This window comes from Bombina bombina, chromosome 1, assembly GCF_027579735.1.
Source record: "Bombina bombina isolate aBomBom1 chromosome 1, aBomBom1.pri, whole genome shotgun sequence".
Classification (NCBI taxonomy): domain Eukaryota; kingdom Metazoa; phylum Chordata; class Amphibia; order Anura; family Bombinatoridae; genus Bombina; species Bombina bombina.
The window spans coordinates 797973647-797993427 of NC_069499.1; the positions used below are offsets into that span (position 1 = coordinate 797973647).

The 19781-nt window shown below is 44.2% G+C and overlaps 1 protein-coding gene across 1 annotated transcript in view; it reads left to right on the forward strand.

Moving 5' to 3' along the window:
• The window catches only part of FANCA (FA complementation group A), a 442214-nt gene that overhangs the window by 76773 nt on the left and 345660 nt on the right, over window positions 1-19781 (forward strand). The gene's annotated exons all lie outside the window — the stretch shown is intronic.

Here is a 19781-nt window from a genome sequence, read left to right on the forward strand (position 1 = left end):
GCAGATAAGGTGGTTTTGCGTACCAAACCTGGGTTTCTTCCTAAGGTTGTTTCTTATAAGAATATCAATCAATAGATTGTTGTTCCTTCACTGTGTCCTAATCCTTCTTCAAAGAAGGAACGTCTGTTGCACAATCTGGATGTGGGTTGTGCTTTAAAGTTCTACTTACAAGCAACTAAAGATTTCCGTCAAACATCTTCATTGTTTGTTGTTTATTCTGGTAAGTGGAGAGTTCAGAAGGCTACGGCTACCTCTTTCCTTTTGGCTGAAAAGCATCATCCGTTTGGCTTATGAGACTACTGGCCAACAGTCTCCTGAAAGAATTACTGCTCATGTTACTAGAGCTGTGGCTTCCACATGGCTTTTAAAAATGAGGCTTCTGTTAAACAGATTTGTAATGCGGCGACTTGGTCTTCGTTTCATACTTTTTCCAAATTTTCCAAATTTGATACTTTTGCTTCTTCGGAGGCTATTTTTGGGAGAAAGGTACTACAAGCAGTGGTGCCTTCCGTTTAAGGTCCCTATCTTGTCCCTCCCTTCATCCGTGTCCTAAAGCTTTGGTATTGGTATCCTACAAGTAAGGATGAATCCGTGGACTCGATACATCTTACAAGAGAAAACATAATTTATGCTTACCTGATAAATTTATTTCTCTTGTGATGTATCGAGTCCACGGCCCGCGCTGTTTCTTAAGACAGGCATATATATTTTTATTTTAAAACTTTCAGTCACCACTGCACCCTATAGTTTCTCCTTTTTCTTCCTAGCCTTCGGTCGTATGACTGGGGGGTGGAGCTAAGGGGGGAGCTATATAGGCAGCTCTGCTGTGGGGGTGCTCTCTCTGCCACTTCCTGTAGGGGAGGAGAATATCCCACAAGTAAGGATGAATCTGTGGACTCGATACATCACAAGAGAAATACATTTATCAGGTAAGCATAAATTATGTTTTTCCTGAGCCAACATTGTCTAAGGCGGATGCTGTTCAGGAGTCTTCTGACAATGTTCAAGATATGCTGCAGCTTTCTCCTCAAGCGTCCCAAAATTTATCGTCCACACAGCCAGTGCTCTGCGCTTCCTCTATTACTTCACCTGGAGTTACTTTGCAAGACATTGCTTCCCTCATGTCCTCAGCGGTATCTGATGCGTTGTCTGCTTTTTTCATGCTGCAGGGAAAGCGCAAGAGGAAATGTAAACAATCAGTGAGTAAGGTTGCTGACACAGTCGTGGCTATTCCGAATGTCACCTCCCAGAAATCTGAGGAGGAAGATACTTCGGTAGCATCTGAGGGTGAAATCTCAGACAGTGTAATTCCTTTTGCTGATACTGAAGTTGTATCTTTCAGGTTTAAGCTTGAATGCCTCCGTTTGTTACTTAAGGAGGTTTTAGCTACCTTGGACGACTCCGACACTACTGTCGTAGTCAATCCTAAACTAAACAAGTATTTTGATATACCTTCCATGGTGGAGTTTTTTTCCTGTACCAGATCGAACTACAGAGATTATTGCTAGGGAATGGGAGGGACTGGGTATCCCTTTTTCTCCATCCCCTATATTTGAGAAGATGTTTCCTATAGCAGACTCTTTCAAGGAGTCTTGGCAGACGGTACCCAAGGTGGAAGGGGCAATTTCCACGCTTGCTAAGAGGACCACTATTCCTATAGAAGATAGTTGTTCCTTTAAGGTTCCTATGGACAAGAAATTAGAGGGGTTACTCAAGAAAATGTATGTACACCAGGGTTTACAATGGCAACCTGCAGTGTGTATTGCTACCGTCACTAGTGCGGCAGCATACTGGTTTGATGTGTTGTCCGATTCTATTCGGACAGACACTCCCCTCGAACAGATTCAGGATAGGATCAAGGCCCTTAAGTTGGCCAATTCCTTTATTACGGATGCTTCCCTACAAGTTATTAAACTGGCCCGCAGAGCTTTATGGTTAAAATCTTGGTCTGCGGAGGTGTCGTCTAAGCTTTTGGCGATCCCTTACAAGGGAAAGACCTTCTTTGGGCCGGATTTGACGGAAATAATTTATTACGGGAGGAAAGGGCCATTTCCTCCCTCAGGATAAGAGGAATAAGCAGAAGTGACGTCAGCGTAATTTTCGTTCCTTTCGAAACTTCAAGGGTAAGCCTTCCTCTCCTTCTTCCAAGCAGGAACATTCCAAGCCTTCCTGGAGGCCCAACCAGTCTTGGAACAAGGGAAAACAATCCAAGAAGCCCGCTATTGACTCAAAAGCAGCATGAAGGGCCTGCCCCCGATCCGGGACCGGATCTTGTAGGGGGCAGACTTTCCTTCGCTCAGGCTTGGGTTCGGGATGTTCAGGGGCAGTGGACATCGTGTCCCAGGGATGCAAGCTAGAGTTAAAGACCTTTCCTCCCAGGGGCAGGTTTCTGCTTTCAAGATTATCTGTAGACCAGATAAAAAGAGAGGCGTTCTTACACTGTGTTCGGGACCTTTCCGACCTGGAAGTGATAGTTCCTGTCCCAATGCAGAAATAGGGTCTGGGGTTCTACTCTAATCTGTTCGTGGTTCCCAAAAAAGAGGGAACCTTCAGACCATTTTTAGATCTCAAAAGTCTAAACAAATTCCTCAGAGTACCGTCCTTCAAGATGGAAACTATTTGTTCCATTCTTCCCTTGGTTCAAGAGGGTCAATTCATGACAACGGTAGATTTAACGGACGCGTACCTGCATGTTCCCATCCACAGGGACTATCACAAGTTTCTGAGGTTTGCATTTCTAGACAAACACTTCCAGTTTGTGGCTCTTCCATTCGGCCTTGCCACGGCTCCCAGAATTTTCTCAAAGGTTCTGGGATCCCTGTTGGCGGTGCTCCGATTGCAGGGCATTGCAGTGGCGCCTTATCTGGACGACATTCTGGTTCAGGCGCCATCCTTTCAACAAGCAAAATCCCACACGGAAATGTTGTTATCCTTCCTGCGATCTCACGGATGGAAGGTGAATTTGGAAAAGAGTTCCTTAGTTCCAACTACAAGGGTAGGTTTCTTGGGAACCATAAAAAATTCCTTATCAATGAAAATTTTTCTGAAAGAAGTCAGGAAATCAAAGATTTTCGATTCCTGTCTAGCGCTTCAGTACTCTCCTCGGCCATCAGTGGCTCAATGTATGGAGGTAATCGGTCTGATGGTAGCAGCCATGGACATCATCCTGTTTGCCCGTTTCCACCTCAGGCCTCTGCAGTTATGCATGCTCAGTCAGTGGAACGGAGATTATGCGGATCTGTCTCCACAATTACATCTGGAGCAGGAGACTAGATATTCTCTCCTTTGGTGGTTGTCTTAGGATCATCTCTTCCTTGGAACCTGCTTCCGCAGACCCTCCTGGGTGATTGTGACAACGGACGCCAGCCTACTGGGATGGGGAGCAGTCTGGGGCTCTCTAAAGGCTCACGGGACATGGACTCGGTCGGAGTGTGTTTTACCCATAAACATTCTGGAGCTTAGAGAAATCTTCAATGCACTTCTGGCTTGGCCTCAGTTAGCTTCGGCCTGGTTTATCAGGTTCCAGTCGGAGTGGCTCACATCAACCATCATTGGGGAACTCGAAGTTCCCTGGCCATGGCAGAGGTAGCCAAGATAATTCAGTGGGCGGATTCCCACAACTACTGCCTGTCGGCGATCCACATCCCAGGAGTGGACAACTGGGAGGTGGATTTTCTGAGCAGACAGACCTTTCACCCGGGGGAGAAGGAACTCCATCCGGAAGGGTTTTCCAGCTTGATTCTCAAATGGGGACAGCTGGAGCTGGATCTCATGGCATCTTGGCAGAATGCCAAGCTTCCGAGGTACGGGTCGAGGGATCCTCAGGCGGTACTGATAGATGCTCTGGCAGTACCTTGGAATTTCAGTCTCGCATACCTATTTCCCCCGTTTGCTCTCCTCCCTCAAGTCATTGCTCAAATCAAACAAGAGAGGGTGTCGGTGATCCTCATAGCACCGGCGTGGCCTTGCAGGATCTGGTATGCAGACCTGGTGGAGATGTCATCTCTTCCACCTTGGAGACTTCCATTGAGCAAGGACCTTCTACTTCAAGGGCCCTTCCTTCATCCAAATCTAGTTTCTCTGAAGCTCACTGCTTGGAGATTGAACGCTTAATTTTTTTTTTTGAAACGGCTTTATTGTAAGAAAGAAATTAAGGTTACAAAGGGTTGGAGACGCAGCTCCTGATCGCCAATTACAACAACAGCTGTGATTTTTAAGGATAAAGTAGAAATGCGAGGTGCCTACCGGCACAAAAATGGCAGGCCCTCCCAGAATGTCCATTCAGAGTGTTCTGCGATATCAGATATAGATGAAAAGTCTGTGATAGAGTCCTGTTGTAGGATCGCAAGAAACTGGGAGGGGACTGCCCAAGGGACATTTCGTCCTGATTATCCTTTTTAAAAATTTAATACAATACAAATTACATGAACAGTAGATGAACACCCCCGCTCCGCCCGCGCACAGAATGTAAGTGTTTTAGATATGAGACGTTTTTGGATCCCTTTGCTAGCATGTTATGCAGAGGTGATATATAGAAAATGTCCTGGCTGTTTTTTTGGGGGACTATCTGGAATCCTTGTGTTTGCTTTGGATGTAAGTGGCCCAAAGTTGGGGGAATTCCGCATAGGAGTCCATTTTGTCATTTTTGAGGAAGTAGTATTCCTCAAGTTCTAGTGTTTCCGAAACTTTTGCGGACCACATGCGCACAGATGGGGCTTCCCTACTCCTCCAGTTCTTAGCTATCAGTACTTTGACCCCATTGGTCATGATATTAAGTAGGTTTAGGTAAGGTTTATATTTAAGTGTGGTGGGGGGCTTGTGTAATAACCATATCAGGGGGTCGATCGGGAATTGAGTTGTTAATATGGTCTCCATTTCAGAGATAACATTCCTCCAAAAGTTCTGATTGCTGTTACACCACCACCACATGTGAGCGGTATCACTATTAACATGGCCGCAGCGCCAACATTTGTTGCTTTGGGTAGGGAAAAGACGGTGTAGCTTCCTCTATGCAAGAGTTTAAAGTTAACTTCTTGTATTAAGGCTGAGATAGAGGATTTTTTTGTGCCCTGGAACATTAGTCTACTCGTGTGGGGTAATATAATGACTCCTAGGTCCCTCTCCCAACTTTCAAGGTAAGGTGGAATATGGCCTGGAGGGGTGTGAGTTAGGATCTTATATATAATAGAAAGTGTGTGTCGTATGGGGGGTTCTTGGACGCAAAGGGATTTGAAATAGGTCAGGGGTCTGATCATATTCCTATGTCCCTGGTGTTTGGTGATAAAGTGGGTTACCTGTGCGTAGGTGAACCAGTCTGCAAAACATTCAAGGCCTTTTGTTATCAAGTCGTTTCGTGAGAGAAGGGTTTCGTTGCTAGTTAGGTCGTGTATTGTGAGGTCTCTGTTTGTGGCTTCTGTGGTGGTTTGTGTAGTGTATGGTCTAGTAGTGAATTCTCCATTTTCTATCAGAGAGGTCAGGGGCGAAGGAATTGACGAGATGAAGTGAGTTGTATTGATTGTGTGTTCCCAGACCTGAAAGGTTTCCTGGATTATTGGGTTGGTTGTGCTGATGGATTTGAATAAGTGAGGGCTGCTCCAGCATAGCCTTCCTAAGTGAGGTTTATCCATCATTAGATGTTCTAGTGTGACCCATCGTTTGTGATTGTAGTGGATATTCCAGTCTACTATGCGTTGTAAAAAGATCGCCTGACGGTAGGCGGCGAAGTCGGGGACCCCCAGCCTCCCTTGTGTTTTGGAAATCAGCATGGTTTGTCTACTAATTCTGGGCGGTCTGCGACGCCAGATGAAGTCGCTGAAAGCTCTCTGAAGGGAAGGGAGATATGTCTTAGGGAGAGGAATCGGTAATGTCTGGAGGAGGTATAAAAAACGTGGAAATATGTTCATTTTAATGGTTTCGATGCGTCCTAACCACGTTAAATTTTTGGAACCCCATGAGGAGAGATCTCGTATTATGTTGTGCTTGATGGGGATGTAATTGAGGTGAAATAAATCGTCGTGCAAAGAGGTCAGGTGAATTCCCAAGTACTTCAGGGAATGAGTGCACCAGGTGAAAGGGGAAACCTCCCGTGTGGCTTCCAGTGAGGAGCCCTTCATGTTAACATTTAAAATTTCTGATTTGGACATGTTAATAACGAAGTTAGATAGGTGTTTAAAGGTAGCGAATTCACTGAGAAGGTGGGGTATTGAATGTTCGGGGTCGGTGAGAATAATGACACGACGTATTTGTGGTTTTTGATATTGATGCCTTTTATCTGAGGGTTCTGCCTAATCTTGATTGCTAATGCTTCAATGACGCAGGCGAATAAGAGGGGGGATAAGGGGCAACCCTGGCGTGTGCCGTTGTTGATATGGAATGGGGGGGACAGTGTCCCATTAACAATCTGGCCTTAGGACGGGAATATAAGGAAAAGATCCTCGTGAGGATCTTTGTGCCTACTCCCATATGGGCCAACGTGGCCCGCATGAAGTCCCAGGCAACACGGTCAAAGGCCTTCTCTGCGTTGGTGGATAGTATCACAGAGGGAATATTTTTAATTCTAGCATAGTGAATCAAATTTAAGGCCCTGACCGTGTTGTCTTTCGCCTCCCTTCCATGCACGAACCCGACCTGGTCCAAATGGATCAGGTCTGGGAGGACATCGTTCATTCTGTGTGCTAGTATACAAGCATATATTTTAACATCAGTGTTCAGTAGCGATATTGGCCGGAAGTTACTGGGTAGGTCTTGGGGTTTATTTGGTTTGGGGATTAAAATTATGTGGGCTTCCAGTGCGGAAGGGGGGAACGATTTGCTTTTGTCTATGGAGTTCGGACAGGGAAAATGGGGGTTTTCTAATTTTTCCTTCTGTAGATAGTTTATTTGTGGCATATGTAGTTTGTTAAGGTATCCTTCTATTAATTGTGCCCTGGTAGAGATTTGGAGTGGGTTTCCAGAGTCAGTGGGAAGTATGTTGTATAATTTCTGGAAGAAGAATTTGAAGGCTTTAGAGATGTTAGAGGTGGAGAACTGGGGGTTACCTCTGTTATCCTTAATCTGCATAATGTATTTTTGGTGTGTTTTCTGTTTGAGGTATCTCGCTAACAGTCTGCCTGACTTATTTCTACCTTCATTGTTTTTTTGTTGAGTGAGTAAAGCTTGTCTTTTATGTGTCTTGTCGAGGTGGGAAGCTAGAGTCTGTCTGAGTGCCGTGATTTCGTCTAACAGGTTTCTATCGGTCGGGGATTTCTTGTGCCGGGATTCCAAGTGAAGTATTTGTGATATCAGGGAGGTTGTGTATTCTCTCTTGGTTTTATTCAGGTGTGCCTTAAGGGCTATCAAGTCCCCCCTATTGACGCTCTTATGTGCCTCCCAAAGAGTATGGACGTGAGTCTCAGGTTGAGAGTTGTGTGCGAAGTACTCTGTGAGAGATTCTGTCAGTTTGGAGGTCACCCCCGGTTCTGTCAGTAAGTGCTCATCGAGTCTCCAAAGGAAGTCTCTTATGGGTTTAGAAGGCCAAGTCATTGAGCATACTATGGAGGCATGGTCAGACCATGTGATTGGGGATATCGTGGCCGAGTTAAATAGAGATAGGCCCCCACATCCGCAAACACATAGTCGATTCTGGTGTAAACTCCATGTGGATATGAGTAATAGGTATAGTCTTTAGTCTGCGGGTGCAAGGTTCGCCATACGTCTAAATGTGATTTAACTTTGGAGATCCTCGATAGTGGTGTGGAGGAATGAAGTGTTGAGCAGTCTAAATTAGGGTTGAGCGCAGTGTTCAGGTCTCCGCATATTATGAGTGTGCCCTTCTGGTGGTCTAAGACTAGGTTTTTAATTTTTTTCATGAAGGAATGTTGTGCGGTGTTGGGGGCATATATTGAAACCAGTGTGATAGGTCTCCCATATAGTAGGCCAGTTAGAAGAAGGTATCTGCCCTCTCTATCTCTAATCGTTTGTATTGACATGAAGGGTACATTTTTCCTAAGTAAGATTCCCACCCCATTTTTTTTGTTACTACAGTGTGATGCCCAGAAGCATTTACCAAACCTACGTGTGAAGGTGGAGGGTTCTTTCCCTTTGCGGAAGTGGGTTTCCTGTAGGAACACAAGGTCTGCCTTAAGTCTGTGGAAGTCTTTGGAGGCTATCGATCTCTTAGAGGGTATGTTCAGGCCTTTAGCGTTGATGGAGTATATGTTTATGTCATTGCTAGCATGGGATCTTGTTCTTAGATTAGCCATTATCTATGTTTTGGGATGGAATTGTATATTGTGTGGCTAGTAGGGCTTCTATTTGTTGTTTTGAGGAAATGCGTGTCTGTGCGCGGGGCGGACCGGGAGGATTCAAGCACGGCCTAATCAATTGGCCATGCAGTTTTAATGTAACTTTAAATAACACATACAAAATCTGGAAACAAAAAACATAAACAAGAAAACTAGAATTATTGAAAGAACCAACAATAACATGTTGGAAAATAGGGGGTGTCACATCCCAACTGGCACTTGACTCTTCAAAAAGAATTTTGGGAAATTGTGGGCAAACTATGGAAAAAAGTCTAACTCAAAGGGAAGGTGAGAGTTAATACCTCAGGACTTGCGGCCCGAGCTACCTATAGCTGGTCCGTATATAAGGGCGGGTACGCGTCCGTGCCTTGGGCGGCAAGGTGCGGGGAGAGGGAATGGACCGCAGAGACTCTCAGGTTACATTAGTGTAGTGTTAGCGGTTCTGGTTACGGGCTCGGGAGGGTCGGGACATAAAAGGTGAAAGGTAAGTTTCCTCTGGCTATAAGACTAGGGGGGGGGGACCAGGGGTTCATATTGAATTTAGCCAATGCTTGGTTTTGGTGGCTGGCGTGGGAAGAGTTAGTAACTTGTGCCGTAAGGGAGGGGAAGAAGTGCGTTTAAAACAAATTCTTTTACAGTAACGGTTAAGCATTACCCAATGTCCACCTCCCACCCCTCCAACAAGTATCTCATACAGTACAGTAGCCCCACGTTTCATTGCACAAGAAGGTGTCATAACAGTTGCAATTCACAGACCATGGAAAGAGTTTTATAGGTAATAGGCAGGTAGCTAGGGGGGCAGGGCATGGGAGGGGAGGGGGGAAAGAGAGGGGGAAGGAGTGAAACTAAATCCCTTTTATAAGCAATAACAATTACAAAACAAGTGAGCATCATTTCGAGCCAGTCCAGCATCTATCCCAGGTCCCAACCCCCACCAGAGCACACAACTGTGTAATATTATACTTATCATGTCCTGAGAGAGAAGTTCAGTGTCTTCTGTGTCTGCATTTCTGGGTAGTAGGCAGGTGCCCATGAGCGTAATCGATGAAGGGGGCCTAGGATGGTAATGGGTCCAGTTTTTTCTTTTTGTTAGCTTGGGACCACTGTGGTCTTTGCGGTTTGGGGTCTGCTTGGCTGCTTGTGGGGGGTGAATCTGAATCTTTAGGGTTTGGTTGAGGGAAGAGAATGTTAAGACCTTTTGAAAAAGCTTCCAAATCTTCGGAATCTTTGTAGACGTGTGTTCTGCCATCATGCTGGACTATGAGGCTGAATGGGAACCCCCATCTATATTTCACTCTCCTTTCTTGTAGGACTTGGGTAATAAAGCGTATTCCTCCTCTTCTTTCGATTGTTGCCGGACTAATATCCTGGAATATTTGAATACTATAAGTCTGGAACTTAATCTCCTTTTGTAGGCGTACTTGTCTCCAAATCTCCTCCTTTTCTATATAATGTGCAAACTTGACAATAATGTCTCTGGGAGGGTTAGGTGGTTTTGGAACGGGTCTCAGCGCTCTGTGTGCGCGTTCCATTGATGTTTCAGTAAGTTTAAGGGCGGGGGCAATGTATTTGAATAGCTGTAGCAGGTAGGAGGCAAGGCAGTCATGTGTTGCTTCTTCAGGGACTCCTCTTATCCTCAAATTGCTTCTGCGACCTCTGTTGTCGAGGTCCCCTACTTTAAGTTGGAGTGCTTGTAACGTGAGGTCCTGTCTAATCATTTGGTGGTTAGCATTGGACATCATGGTATTTAAGGTGTCTTGACAGTCTTCCAAGCATTCTATTCTAGCCCCAAGTTCTCCAATATTCTTTTTTAAGAAAGACATCTCCGTTTTAATGAAAGATTTTAAATCTGCTAGGTCAGATTTTGAGGGGAGCTGTGAGATGGTCTGCTGTATCAAATTGAGCTGCTGTGACTGTGAAGCAGGGTCCTGGTCTTGTATTGTGGGTGTATCTGCCAACTGGAGTTCCCTGGCAGTATCAGGTATCTCATTTTCTTGTTTATGGAAGAATGAGGACATAGTAGCAGTGGCAGAGATGGAAGACTTTTTGTCTGCTTTCAGCTTCTGTTTAGACGCCATTAGTGTAGTGGGTTTATCCCTTTACTTTCAATATAAGTGGCATATACTGGTGATTGGGCTGACAGGTAGTGAAGTGTCTGTGCAGGGCAATTTCAGGGCAATTTGGGACCCTCCGCGCCCACAATCCTGGCCTCTGTTTATGTGTGGCAATGGGATGGTAAACAGGCCTGAAGGACCTTTCCCCTGGTTTACCGCAACTCGCCTTGTGGGCCCAAGTCCTATAACAGCAATTACCCTGGTGCGGTGTCGGATACCTTGTGCGAGTTGGTACCTGCATTTAGATGGGTCTAATGAGGTCGTTCACAGCTGGGCGTCTGCGTGTAAGCCGCTGCTGGTCGGTAAGGAAAGACGCCACGTGGGTGTCGTGGTGGCGTGCGGCTGCTTACGGGGATCCGTCCGGACGTTCTGCTTTAGGCCTATGTCCGTTGCTCCGGTCACCTCGTTGCGACAGTTCCGCTCAGACGGGTAAGTCGCGGGGTCTTGCAGTGTTCTTAGGGGCCTGAGGCCATCAGTCGGGTGATCGCCGGAGTAGCCCTGTGGCGCAGAAATGCTTCTCTTCCCCGTTAGGCACGTCTAAGGTGCGGTAACAGCTCAGACCATACGCCCCTCGGTTAGGAATAAAACATTTGGTAATTAAACCTTCAACTGCCCTTTAGATCTCCATATTAGAGCCAGTGAGTGGGAATATGTAACGGAGCAGTATCAAAGTGCAGCCATGTTCCTGCACGGCTACGCTCCGCCCTCTGAACGCTTAATTTTATCTAAGCGTGGGTTTTCAGATTCGGTCATTGAGACCATGATTCGGGCTTGTAAGCCTGTGACTAGAAAGATTTACCATAAGATATGGCATAAATATCTGCATTGGTGTGAATTCAAAGGCTACTCTTGGAGTAGAGTTCGGATTCCTAGAATTTTGTCTTTTCTCCAAGAGGGTTTGGAAAAGGGTTTATCGGCAAGCTCCCTAAAGGGTCAAATATCTGCCTTGTCTATTTTGTTACATAAACGTCTGGCGGATGTACCAGACGTGCAATCGTTCTGTTAGGCCTTGGTCAGAATTAGGCCTGTGTTTAAGCCGGTTACTCCTCCCTGGAGTCTTAATCTAGTTCTTCAACAGGCTCTGTTTGAGCCTATGCATTCCTTAGATATTAAGTTGTTATCTTGGAAGGTTTTGTTTCTTGTTGCTATTTCATCTGCTCGTAGAGGTTTCAGAGCTCTCGGCATTACAGTATGAGTCTCCTTAACTTATTTTTCATTCGGATAAGGTAGTTTTGCTTACTAAGTTAGGGTTTCTCCCTAAAGTGATTTCAGATCGGAACATTAATCAGGAGATTGTTGTTCCTTCCTTGTGTCCTAACCCTTCTTCTCAGAAGGAACGTCTGCTGCACAATCTGGACGTGGTGCGTGCATTAAAATTCTATCTACAGGCGACTAAGGATTTTCGTCAGTCTTCTGCTCTGTTTGTGGTTTTCTCTGGAAAACGTAAGGGGCAGAAAGCTATGGCGACTTCTCTTTCTTTGTGGCTGAAGAGTATCATTCACTTTGCCTATGAAACTGCTGGACAGCAGCCTCCTGAGAGAGTTATGGCTCATTCTATGCGGGCTGTTTCCTCTTCCTGGGCATTCAAAAATGAAGCTTCTGTGGAACAGATTTGCAAGGCTGGCAACTTGGTCCTCTCTTCACACTTTTTCTAAATTCTATAAATTTGATACTTTTGCCTCGGCTAAAGCTTCTTTTGGGAGAAAGGTTCTTCAAGCAGTGGTGCCTTCCATTTAAGTTCCCTTATCATCTGTGTCCTCTAGCTTGGGTATTGATTCCCAATAGTAATTAGATAATCCGTGGAGTCACGTGTCATTAGATAGAAAAGAACATTTATGCTTACCTGATAAATTTCTTTCTTTCTTGACACAGTAAGTCCATGGCCCGCCCTTTTTTCTTAAGGACAGGGTTTTTTGTTATAAACTTCAGACACCTCTGCACCTTGTTGCTTCCTTTCTCTCCTTTGCTTCGGTCGAATGACTGGGGTTGGAGGGAAGGGAGGTGATATTTAACAGCTTTGCTGGGAGGAGTGATATTCCCAATAGTAATTAGATGATCCATGGACTCACCGTGTCAAGAAAGAAATACATTTATCAGGTAAGCATAAATTTTGTTTTTCCTGTCATCTTTTTACAGTTATACTGCATCAGTTTCAAGTGATTTGGCATATGTGTATTATGTCCCCTTAAGGTTTTCACAGGTGTTTAATTAATGACAGGTGTATTGGCTATATAAGCAATGAAAATTGATGACCCATACATCACATGACTAAGGGGAGTTACCCCGAAACGTTGTGACCTGTTTGGAGTCCATTCCATGTAACTGAATAAAGAAGATTATTTGCACCATTGGAGACCACCTTTTCTTCATTTTCCTATTGGCTGGCGAGTTTTGGCAGTTCTCACTGTGGGACTCTAATTGGAGTTGTGCTGGTTCACTTTTCTTCTGTTATGTGTGATCAGTCCACGGGTCATCATTACTTCTGGGATATAACTCCTCCCCAACAGGAAATGCAAGAGGATTCACCCAGCAGAGCTGCATATAGCTCCTCCCCTCTACGTCACTCCCAGTCATTCTCTTGCACCCAACGACTAGATAGGATGTGTGAGAGGACTATGGTGATTATACTTAGTTTTTATAACTTCAATCAAAAGTTTGTTATTTTACAATAGCACCGGAGCGTGTTATTACCTCTCTGGCAGAGTTTGAAGAAGAATCTACCAGAGTTTTTACTATGATTTTAACCGGAGTAGTTAAGATCATATTGCTGTTTCTCGGCCATCTGAGGGAGGTAAAAGCTTCAGATCAGGGGACAGCGGGCAGATGAATCTGCATTGAGGTATGTAGCAGTTTTTATTTTCTGAATGGAATTGATGAGAAAATCCTGCCATACCGTTATAATGACATGTATGTATACTCTACACTTCAGTATTCTGGGGATGGTACTTCACTGGAATTACTCTGTTAAAAGTACATTAAACCTTTTAATAGGTATTTATTATGTTAAACGTTTTTGCTGGAATGTAGAATCGTTTGCATTTTCTGAGGTACTGAGTGAATAAATGTTTGGGCATTATTTTTCCACTTGGCAGTTGCTTGTTTTAATTGTGACAGTTTCGTTTCTCTCTCACTGCTGTGTGTGAGGGGGAGGGGCCGTTTTTGGCGCTCTTTGCTACGCATCAAAAATTTCCAGTCAGTTACTCTTGTATTTCCTGCATGATCCGGTTCATCTCTAACAGAACTCAGGGGTCTTCAAACTTCTTTGGAGGGAGGTAGATTCTCTCAGCAGAGCTGTGAGACTTATATATTGACTGTGATTAAAAACGTTGCTCTGTAATTTTTACGTTTCAAATTTGATTATTGTTACTTTACTAATGGGAACAAACCTTTGCTAAAAGTTGTGTTGTTTTCAAGGATTGATGCTATAACTGTTTTTCAGTTCATTATTTCAACTGTCATTTAATCGTTTAGTGCTTCTTTGAGGCACAGTACGTTTTTGTTAAATAAGATTGTAACCAAGTTGCAAGTTTATTTGCTAGTGTGTTAAACATGTCTGATTCAGAGGAAGATACCTGTGTCATTTGTTCCAATGCCAAGGTGGAGCCCAATAGAAATTTATGTACTAACTGTATTGATGCTACTTTAAATAAAAGCCAATCTGTACAAATTGAACAAATTTCACCAAACAGCGAGGGGAGAGTTATGCCGACTAACTCGCCTCACGTGTCAGTACCTGCATCTCCCGCCCGGGAGGTGCGTGATATTGTGGCACCTAGTACATCTGGGCGGCCATTACAGATAACATTACAAGATATGGCTACTGTTATGACTGAAGTTTTGGCTAAATTACCAGAACTAAGAGGCAAGCGTGATCACTCTGGGGTGAGAACAGAGTGCGCTGATAATACTAGAGCCATGTCTGATACTGCGTCACAGCTTGCAGAGCATGAGGACGGAGAGCTTCATTCTGTGGGTGACGGTTCTGATCCAAACAGATTGGATTCAGATATTTCAAATTTTAAATTTAAATTGGAGAACCTCCGTGTATTACTAGGGGAGGTTTTAGCGGCTCTTAATGATTGTAACACTGTTGCAATACCAGAGAAATTGTGTAGGTTGGATAAATACTTTGCGGTACCGGCGAGTACTGACGTTTTTCCTATACCTAAGAGACTAACTGAAATTGTTACTAAGGAGTGGGATAGACCCGGTGTGCCGTTCTCACCCCCTCCAATATTTAGAAAGATGTTTCCAATAGACGCCACCACACAGGACTTATGGCAAAGGTCCCTAAGGTGGAGGGAGCAGTTTCTACTTTAGCTAAGCGTACCACTATCCCGGTGGAGGATAGCTGTGCTTTTTCAGATCCAATGGATAAAAAATTAGAGGGTTACCTTAAGAAAATGTTTGTTCAACAAGGTTTTATATTGCAACCCCTTGCATGCATCGCGCCGATTACGGCTGCGGCAGCATTTTGGATTGAGTCTCTGGAAGAGAACCTTAGTTCAGCTACGCTGGACGACATTACGGACAGGCTTAGAGTCCTTAAACTAGCTAATTCATTCATTTCGGAGGCCGTAGTACATTTAACCAAACTTACGGCTAAGAACTCAGGATTCGCCATTCAGGCACGTAGGGCGCTGTGGCTAAAATCCTGGTCAGCTGATGTAACTTCTAAGTCCAAATTACTTAATATACCTTTCAAGGGGCAAACTTTATTTGGGCCCGGTTTGAAAGAAATTATCGCTGACATTACAGGAGGTAAGGGCCACGCCCTGCCTCAAGACAAAGCCAAAGCTAAGGCTAGACAGTCTAATTTTCGTCCCTTTCGGAATTTCAAAGCAGGAGCAGCACCAACTTCCACTGCACCAAAACAGGAAGGAGCTGTTGCTCGTTACAGACAAGGCTGGAAACCTAACCAGTCCTGGAACAAGGGCAAGCAGGCCAGGAAACCTGCTGCTGCCCCTAAGACAGCATGAATCGAGGGCCCCCGATCCGGGACCGGATCTAGTGGGGGGCAGACTCTCTCTCTTCGCCCAGGCTTGGGCAAGAGATGTTCAGGATCCCTGGGCGCTAGAGATCATATCTCAGGGATACCTTCTAGACTTCAAATTCTCTCCCCCAAGAGGGAGATTTCATCTGTCAAGGTTGTCAACAAACCAGATAAAGAAAGAAGCGTTTCTACGCTGTGTACAAGATCTGTTATTAATGGGAGTGATCCATCCGGTTCCGCGGTCGGAACAAGGACAAGGGTTTTACTCAAACCTGTTTGTGGTTCCCAAAAAAGAGGGAACTTTCAGGCCAATCTTGGATTTAAAGATCCTAAACAAATTCCTAAGAGTTCCATCGTTCAAAATGGAAACTATTCGGACAATCTTACCCATGATCCAAAAGGGTCAGTACATGACCACAGTGGATTTAAAGGATGCTTACCTTCACATACCGATTCACAAAGATCATTACCGGTATCTAAGGTTTGCCTTCTTAGACAGGCATTACCAGTTTGTAGCTCTTCCATTCGGATTGGCTACGGCTCCAAGAATCTTCACAAAGGTTCTGGGTGCCCTTCTGGCGGTACTAAGACCGCGAGGAATTTCGGTAGCTCCGTACCTAGACGACATTCTGATACAAGCTTCAAGCTTTCAAACTGCCAAGTCTCATACAGAGTTAGTTCTGGCATTTCTAAGGTCGCATGGATGGAAAGTGAACGAAAAGAAGAGTTCTCTCTTTCCTCTCACAAGAGTTCCATTCTTGGGGACTCTTATAGATTCTGTAGAAATGAAGATTTATCTGACAGAAGACAGATTAACAAAGCTTCTAAATGCATGCCGTGTCCTTCATTCCATTCAACTCCCGTCAGTAGCTCAATGCATGGAGGTGATCGGCTTAATGGTAGCAGCAATGGACATAGTACCCTTTGCACGTCTACATCTCAGACCGCTGCAATTGTGCATGCTGAGTCAGTGGAATGGGGATTACTCAGACTTGTCCCCTACTCTGAATCTGGATCAAGAGACCAGAAACTCTCTTCTATGGTGGCTTTCTCGGCCACATCTGTCCAGGGGGATGCCATTCAGCAGGCCGGACTGGACAATTGTAACAACAGACGCCAGCCTACTAGGTTGGGGCGCTGTCTGGAATTCTCTGAAGGCTCAGGGACAATGGAATCAGGAGGAAAGTCTCCTGCCAATAAACATTCTGGAATTGAGAGCAGTTCTCAATGCCCTTCTGGCTTGGCCCCAGTTAAAAACTCGGGGGTTCATCAGGTTTCAGTCGGACAACATCACGACTGTAGCTTACATCAACCATCAAGGAGGGACAAGAAGCTCCCTAGCAATGATGGAAGTATCAAAGATAATTCGCTGGGCAGAGTCTCACTCTTGCCACCTGTCAGCAATCCACATCCCGGGAGTGGAGAACTGGGAGGCGGATTTCTTGAGTCGCCAGACTTTTCATCCGGGGGAGTGGGAACTTCATCCGGAGGTCTTTGCCCAAATACTTCGACGTTGGGGCAAACCAGAGATAGATCTCATGGCGTCTCGCCAGAACGCCAAACTTCCTCGCTACGGGTCCAGATCCAGGGATCCGGGAGCGGTTCTGATAGATGCTTTGACAGCACCTTGGAACTTCGGGATGGCTTATGTGTTTCCACCCTTCCCGCTGCTTCCTCGATTGATTGCCAAAATCAAACAGGAGAGAGCATCAGTGATTCTAATAGCGCCTGCATGGCCACGCAGGACTTGGTATGCAGATCTAGTGGACATGTCATCCTGTCCGCCTTGGTCTCTACCTCTAAGACAGGACCTTCTGATACAGGGTCCATTCAAACATCAAAATCTAACTTCTCTGAAGCTGACTGCTTGGAAATTGAACGCTTGATTTTATCAAAACGTGGTTTTTCTGAGTCGGTTATTGATACCCTGATACAGGCTAGGAAGCCTGTTACCAGAAGGATTTACCATAAGATATGGCGTAAATACCTATACTGGTGCGAATCCAAAGGTTACTCCTGGAGTAAGGTTAGGATTCCTAGGATATTGTCCTTTCTACAAGAAGGTTTAGAAAAGGGTTTATCGGCTAGTTCATTAAAGGGACAGATCTCAGCTCTGTCCATCTTGTTGCACAGGCGTCTGTCAGAAAATCCAGACGTCCAGGCCTTTTGTCAGGCTTTAGCTAGAATCAAGCCTGTGTTTAAAACTGTTGCTCCGCCATGGAGTTTAAACCTTGTTCTTAACGTTCTACAAGGAGTTCCGTTTGAACCCCTTCATTCCATTGATATAAAGTTGTTATCTTGGAAAGTGTTATTTTTAATGGCTATTTCTTCGGCTCGGAGAGTCTCTGAGTTATCAGCTTTACATTGTGATTCTCCTTATTTGATTTTTCATTCAGATAAGGTAGTTCTGCGTACTAAACCTGGGTTCTTACCTAAGGTAGTCACTAACAGGAACATCAATCAAGAGATTGTTGTTCCTTCTTTATGCCCAAATCCTTCTTCAAAGAAGGAACGTCTTCTACACAATCTGGATGTAGTTCGTGCCCTCAAGTTCTACTTGCAGGCAACTAAGGATTTTCGACAAACGTCTTCCCTGTTTGTCGTGTACTCTGGTCAGAGGAGAGGTCATAAGGCTTCGGCTACCTCTCTCTCCTTCTGGCTTCGTAGCATAATTCGTTTAGCCTATGAGACTGCTGGACAGCAGCCTCCTGAAAGAATTACAGCCCATTCTACTAGAGCTGTGGCTTCCACTTGGGCCTTTAAGAATGAGGCCTCTGTTGAACAGATTTGCAAGGCTGCAACTTGGTCTTCGCTTCATACTTTTTCCAAATTTTACAAATTTGACACTTTTGCTTCTTCGGAGGCTATTTTTGGGAGAAAGGTTCTTCAGGCAGTGGTTCCTTCTGTATAATGAGCCTGCCTATCCCTCCCGTCATCCGTGTACTTTTGCTTTGGTATTGGTATCCCAGAAGTAATGATGACCCGTGGACTGATCACACATAACAGAAGAAAACATAATTTATGCTTACCTGATAAATTCCTTTCTTCTGTTGTGTGATCAGTCCACGGCCCGCCCTGTTTTTTAAGGCAGGTAAATATCTTTTAAATTATACTCCAGTCACCACTTCACCCTTGGTTTCTCCTTTCTCGTTGATTCTTGGTCGAATGACTGGGAGTGACGTAGAGGGGAGGAGCTATATGCAGCTCTGCTGGGTGAATCCTCTTGCATTTCCTGTTGGGGAGGAGTTATATCCCAGAAGTAATGATGACCCGTGGACTGATCACACAACAGAAGAAAGGAATTTATCAGGTAAGCATAAATTATGTTTTTTGCTTGTGTAAAGCATGGCTAAGGGCCTGTTAGTAGCTTGAAACATCTTTTTGTTTGTCTGGACCCATGTGCAGTAAAATAAAGGTCCGGTTTTAAGAAGGAGGGGCTGGGATATATTCTTTTAATAAGTGTTTTGCTGTAGGTAACAGTCATTTTATTCTGTACCTCCCTTATGAATTGTGAGTGCTTTTGCTTGTTTATTGATTTGAGAGGAAATTGTTGAACGACCATTAAATTCTGTAGAATTGTATAATCAACAATTACATAATAAAGACATTACAATAGCTTTTACTCTGAATTTTAAATGAGCAATAGATTTTTTTTCAGAGGATTTTCAAACTTTCCTTCACATTTCCTTCCCCCCCTCTATCATGTGACAGCCATCAACCAATCACAGACACATATATAAGTATACACTGTGAATTTCTGCACATATTCAGTAGCTGATGCACCAGAAAGTGTGCATATGAAAATACTGTGAACAGTTTGATAATGACAGTAAATTGGAAAGTCTGTGTTTATTTGAAGATTTGGGGGGGAAAAAAACAGACACCAAGAATTTATAAAACAAACATACAGTATGTGCATACAAAAAAATGAGCATGTGCTGTGAAACCTGCTTGTAATATAAGTTGTGAAGTAACAAAGGAATGAAACTAGATGTCTAGTTTGCTGGAGTTTGTACAATCTAAAAAATAATTAATTGCTATGGAAAGGTGATCATAGGGATGAGAGGAATTTTTTTTGTGTGTGTAATATAAATAAAAATAAAAGATGGAAGGTTACTATAAATTCAACTTTTCTAGGATGTTTGTACAAAAAAAACTAATGTTCCACACGTGGGGGAAATTGAGTTTTTATAGCTTTATCAACATAAGTGAAGTTTGTTCAGTAATAGATACATTCATATTACATTTTTGCAGTAGTTCATTGTATCAACCATATCTTAAAAACGGAACACACACATCTCGGCTCCAGTAGTGACCAATATTAGAGGCTATACGAACCGATTCAATGGAGTAATAAATACCTCTTTATATTTATAACGTGTGTGTATCTTT